Genomic DNA, 6,402 nt, shown 5'->3' on the forward strand with positions numbered 1-6,402 from the left:
TTATTATATTGTAACTTGTGTTTGATATGATTGGTGGCTCTTTGTTGAATCGTTACACCTCCATCAGGGACACGCCCTAGGTGGTAATTTGGGGGTGTGACAGTTTGGTATCAGAGCCACTGGTTATAGAGAACTTGGTTTTAAAAACGTTTTCATAAAACCAGACTATAACCGAATTGATCCAAACGATGACCATGACACTCAGCTTCAGACTGCAAGGTTCGTTCCTCCTTAGCTTATGCTTATATGTCTAGTAAACGTAACTATATATATAGCATGTACAATACGACAGGGTGGACATCATGACACATTGATAAGTGTAACATAACATTTATATCTAGTAAATTCTCATCTTATTGGTATTGCTTAATTTGTGTTGATTGGAGTGGGAGAAACTTCGAACAGAAGTTAAGAAGCATTGAGAGGAGCATGCAAACCGCCTTATTATCATGGGTGCACACATAATAATAAGGCGTGGTGCATGCAAATCCCAATGAGGCTTAACGAGTGTAAGAGGGGTTCTTCCCTGTTTGTGTACGAACATAGTAGTTAATCGCCCTTAACGTGATAAACCTGAATACTTTTCTCGTTCTCGACTCCTAAATTCGTTTCCTTCCCCTAATATAGAACCATGAGTGGACGAGGACACGGTCGTGGTAGCATCAACATGACTCAGGCTGAGTTAACCAACCTGATAAACACACGTGTGGCTGAGGCTCTGGCAGCCTACCAAGCTGGTATGAATTGTACCAAATACTTTTAAATCCTGTATTGTGAACCCAACTCTTACCCTTGTGTCATATCTCCTTTCATTCAGCGCACCCAAACAACCAGCCTGCTTGTACGTTCAAAATGTTTATGGATTGCAAGCCACAGACCTTCAGCGGGACGGAAGGGGCTGTGGGACTTATAAGGTGGTTCGAGAAAGCTGAGTCCGTGTTTGCTATGTGCAACTGTCCTGTGGGGGATCGCGTGAAGTATGCAACAGGCACGCTGGAGGATGGTGCCTTAACCTGGTGGAATGCCCAGGTTCAGCTGCTGGGTATTGAGACAGCAAACGCTACTACGTGGGATGATTTTAAGGAACTGATGAGAGAGGAGTACTGTCCTCGAGATGAAATAGCGAAGTTAGAAAATGAGTACTATCATCTGAAAATGGTGGGGTCTGAAATTGAGGCGTATGTGAAGCGGTCGTATGAGTTAGCTGATTTGTGTCCGAACTTGTCCCGACCCATGCCCCGAAGAATCGAATTGTTTATTAATGGGTTACCTCCACGGGTGAAGGGTTTAGTTACCGCAGCGAATCTCAATAACCTAACCCAGATCGTTAGATTGGCACATAAAATCGTTGACCAGGAGGTGGAGAGCGACTCCTTGCCACCACGTATTTCTAAAGCTACTACTGCCGCCACCGCCGCCACTATTCCTGCCGCTGATAGTAAACGCAAGTGGGGTGATATGGACAAAGCGTCCAACTCGGTTCAGCCCCAAAAGAAGACCGACACTGGCAGTACTCGCAGCTTTAGCCAGTCATCCTCAGTGAATCAAAGTCAGAGGTCTTATGCAGGAAAGAAGCCTCAGTGTGGCAAGTGCGGCTATCATCACTTCGGGCAGTGTGGACGAACATGTAACAGGTGTGGTAAAGCGGGCCACGAAGCCAAAGATTGTAGAGCCCCACAGCCCGGACATCAGCAACAACAGAACCAGCAGCAGCAGCAGCAAGAGCAAGGCAACAGGGGATGCTTTCAGTGTGGTGCGGAAGACCATTTCAAAAGAGACTGCCCCCAGCTGAATCAGAATCAGAACAACAACAACCAAGGAAATGGGAACAACAATGGGGGTAACAACGACGACAATGGTGCTAGGGGACGTGTCTTCGTGATCGGTCAGGGTGAGTTTCTACTTGACGACTTTTAGGTTACTGTTTTAATTTATTCGAGTGCCGATACTAGTTTCGAGCCTTTAAAAGTAAGTCAAATGCTTAATCGTACCCCAACACTTTTGAACACCAAGCACATAGTAGAACTAGCAAGCGGTAAAAGTCGAGAGGCCACACACATAGTTTAGGGTTGCAATCTTGTTCTTGCTAATCAGACCTTTTCTATCGACATCATTCTTATCGTTCTGCGGAATTTCGGGACGAAATTCCAAACCAACAGAGGGATGATGTGACACCCCAGGAAACCACACAACAAAACTAGCTTCCTCAGTGACTGTTTGCTAAATTTCGGGGCGAGATTCCTCTTTAAGTTGGGAATGATGCCACAACTGAGCAAAACCCGCAACAATCCTGATTTCTCACTTCGTTTCTCTCACACTTTACGCTTGCCAATTTCGGGACGAAATTTCCTTCAAGTTGGGGATGATGTGACAATCCGAACTTCCGAGGTTAGTTGTAATCTCGATTCCGCGCTATTTTCTTTCATGAACTTTGCCTTGTTAACCGGGTAACCTAGTTCGGCCCATACGAATCAAATTACATACATTGTTTGGGCTTATCAGCCCATGTTTATGTTTAATTTAATGGATCGGCCCATGAGTATGTTGAATTAATGGGACAGCCCACTTAAATTATATGTATGGCCGATTAAATATATGTATGGCCGATTAACATGCGTGTTAATCCCTTAGCAGGCCCAACACTTTAACTATAACAAACCCATATGTAATTAGTAACCGCCCATATGCAATACGTGTTATAATCTAACTAAAATTCCGATTGAGCTTATAACTATAACAAACCCTACCCCCCTCACCTCTAATCCCCTGCTCGTACGAACTATAGCAGCCCCTCTCTCGTGAGATATCATTCGGTTACCAAAGATCTTGGTAAGTAAATCCATACTATGCTCATCATTATTTGATTATTTCTTATGTGCTGATGTTTAGCAAAAGTATTAGTATAATAAGACTCGAAAGTCACAGGATCTTGATATGCTTGTAACGTGCAATTAATGATGTATGTAATGTTATAATCTTTGGCTATTAATGGATGAATAGATGGCTAAGCAATGATGAAATCAATACTTAAAAGTAGTTGTTTGGTCAAATAGGGATAAAGCATGTGGTCGGTCATGTGATCACCGAATATACATCCAATTAATGTTAGTGGCGGCTTGTTATAAACTATGATAGGAATCATGATAGATACTATGGTCAAACTGCATTAAACATGGTCGGTAGTCGTCATATACTAATTTCTATGTGATTTATTTAAGGATGGGTTGTCACCTCATAATTGGACCGAACTATGGTCCAATGGTGGGCGGCGGCTACTAATAAGTGATGGCTGCTTATTCGATGATAACTTGCTAGACAACCATGTGTTATTATTATTTTGAAGTGAGTCATGTGAGTGCATTAAATACTGTCGGTGGTCAAACATGTATCAAAATTTGATATGTCGGCCACACTTAATTTACATATGTTGATGATGTGGTCCATGATGTTGATGCCCCTAAGTCACGAGATGTTTGATGATGACAGTATAATATGTCATGTATATATTCGGTCACATGATGATTTGATAGAACTTTGATGTGTGTGTGCCGTTTTGGAAAGTTTAGATAGGGACCTACATAATTGGCGGCTACTATGATATTATGCTTATGACTTTTGATGAGTGGGGTGGGGAGGCCACAAGTGTTATCACTTATAGGGCCGAGCAAGGGTCCAATAAAGGGGCGACTAGGTGTATGTTCTTATTTGGTAGTGGGCCGACTTGTTAATGGGTTGATGATTAAAATGAATATCCGTAATTAACTGGGCCGCACATAATGATGAACTGATATAGTCTTGACTTAGTGGGCTGTAGAACGTTGTTAGGTATGGTGAACACTGGATGTAGACTTATTTGAAAACTGAACGCTTGATATGTATTATACTATGATCGTAGCTAGACACAATCTGTAACAACACGTGAGTCGATTTTTATGAAACTGGTACCATTGGTGACTACTGTTAGGAACATGAACGTGTGATGTAAATACGTATGAAATCTAAACACTTACTATGTACTACGTGACTTACTGTGTACAAATGTGTAACTTGTCGATTTGTGACTGATGTGGATTGGTAACCACGATAGGGTTTGGTTGACCAACTGGGAACGGGTAACGTAACGTAACATACCGAGCAAACCCAAGGTGAGTTCATTGCACTTTTCTCAAGCATGCGTCCCGGTGGTTTGGGACAACTGGTAAATATTTGGAAGGGAAAACATTGGGTAAATAACTTAATCGGTTTTGGTTATTGCCTGGAGGGCAAGTGGGGTGATTAGTTGATAGCGCTATTAGGTGGGAAACCTCACACCGGGCCGTAAGGACGGGCGTGAACTAATTATCTGGGTATGGCTATGGTTGTTAGAGGCACACTCCTCGGATACATATGGGCACTCTCCCTAGGGTATCTAACGAAGGCAACATAGCAAACGGTCGTTAAGGGGTACCCACTCCCCGGATACTTATGGGCACACTCCCTAGGGTATCTAACATGAGAAACATCAAAACATCGAAACATCAAACATCTTAACAACAAACAACATATCATTTTGTAAACTGTTTTACTCACAGGACTGGTAACGCAACTTGGTAAACAAACACAAACCTTGAACTCACCAGCGTAGTCTGACACACTTGTTTACATGCTTGTAGGTGATTACTGAAGGAACTTGGGAGCTTGCTGTCTGATGCTGCTGGGGTGGTTGTGGTCATAGTAAACCGTTATCTTAATTTGCTTTTAATACATTATACATTGATACTTTTATGCTTCCGCTCAGTACTTGGTTTTGATTAAACTTTTCAGACGTTACATTAATTTCAATTGGGTATTTTATTATATTGTAACTTGTGTTTGATATGATTGGTGGCTCTTTGTTGAATCGTTACACCTCCATCAGGGACACGCCCTAGGTGGTAATTTGGGGGTGTGACAGTTACCACCCGCCACAATGCGACGGGGATTCGTTAGTTATATATATCATGTTAGATGAGAGGCAAATGGTTCTCACATGACCACGAGCGAGTGCGTAAAACCGAGAAAAAAAATAACTAAGTCGATATCTGACTCGCGCATTGCGACAGACCTATCAAATAGGGAAAATAGACGCACTGCGACGGGCTTGTCAAACGTGAAAAGAATAGATGAAAAAAAGGTGAACCCCACACGCACGTTACGGCGTGTTAACTCGGAAGTTTAGAATGACACGTTAAATGGAGAACTTGTGAAAGATGAAAAGTATAAGGACCAAAGTTGAAAGTAAAAAAGTGTTGAGATTAATTGCAAAAGATGAAAAGCTTTGGGTTAAAAATAAAAAAAATTAAAATGGTTAAATTGAAAAAGATGAAAAATTTTGAACTAGAAATGGAAAATCAAATTAATCAAAGGGATTAAATTACCAAAGATTGAAACTTTAGACTTAAATTGCCAAACATTGAAACTTTAGAGTTAAAAAAGAAATCAATTTGACAATTTCAGATGTAGACTTAAATTGTCAAAGATTGAAACTTTAGAGTTGAAAAGAAAATCAATTTCAGATTATGAAAACAAGAGAGATAAATAGATTTATGGTAGCAACGCAACTTGTTGCTCGTCTATCTACCATTAGTTTGTAATTGTATTGAGTTTGTTTATAATAATAACAAAAATATTTGTGGTATTAAAAAAAATATATTATTATTATTATTTAACAGTAGAGATAAATAAAAAATAAAGGTGAGAAATTACACGTGTCCAAAAAGGATTTTTGTTTATTAGTATAAGAAGATTAATGTTTTTACTGTTTAATGAATTTTATAATGTTTTTATATTAGTTTTGTATAGCTTGATTGTTTTATTATCTACGTTAATTTAATAAACTATTTTATTATATTTCGGGTATAAATTTTATGTCACTTCTTCTTTTAATAAGCTTTCGTTTTTTACGCTTATTTTTACAATGATGTAATTCTTTTGGTTGGATACTTAGATTCAAGTTGTCATAGCTTTACGTTTCGTTTTATGTACATGACTACATATGTAGGTGTCAACAATACCACACACGTTCACCCCGCTGCAAAACGCGGGTTAAGACATTACTTATCATATAATTTGTAAATAGCGGATAACATCTTCTCTTGGCTAAAATGTTGGGCCGATGGATACCCACACTAAAGGACCTATTCCCAAATCTATGACTTTGCAAAATATAAGTTATTTACATATTATATGTTTAGTAAAACCCATATGGGCTAGAGTGTGGCGAACAGTAGTGTTCCCACCAATGGGGCTCCATGTTGGGCTCCACCAAAGGAAATTGAGCAGCCTAATGTCCACATTTGTGTGTTATTTTGAGCCCAAACTACATGTAATTTACTTTGCTAAATTACAAGGTCTTTTATTTTGAGCAAAAACCACAATTTTATT

The sequence above is a fragment of the Helianthus annuus genome, chromosome 4 (genome assembly GCF_002127325.2).
Source record: "Helianthus annuus cultivar XRQ/B chromosome 4, HanXRQr2.0-SUNRISE, whole genome shotgun sequence".
Taxonomy (NCBI): domain Eukaryota; kingdom Viridiplantae; phylum Streptophyta; class Magnoliopsida; order Asterales; family Asteraceae; genus Helianthus; species Helianthus annuus.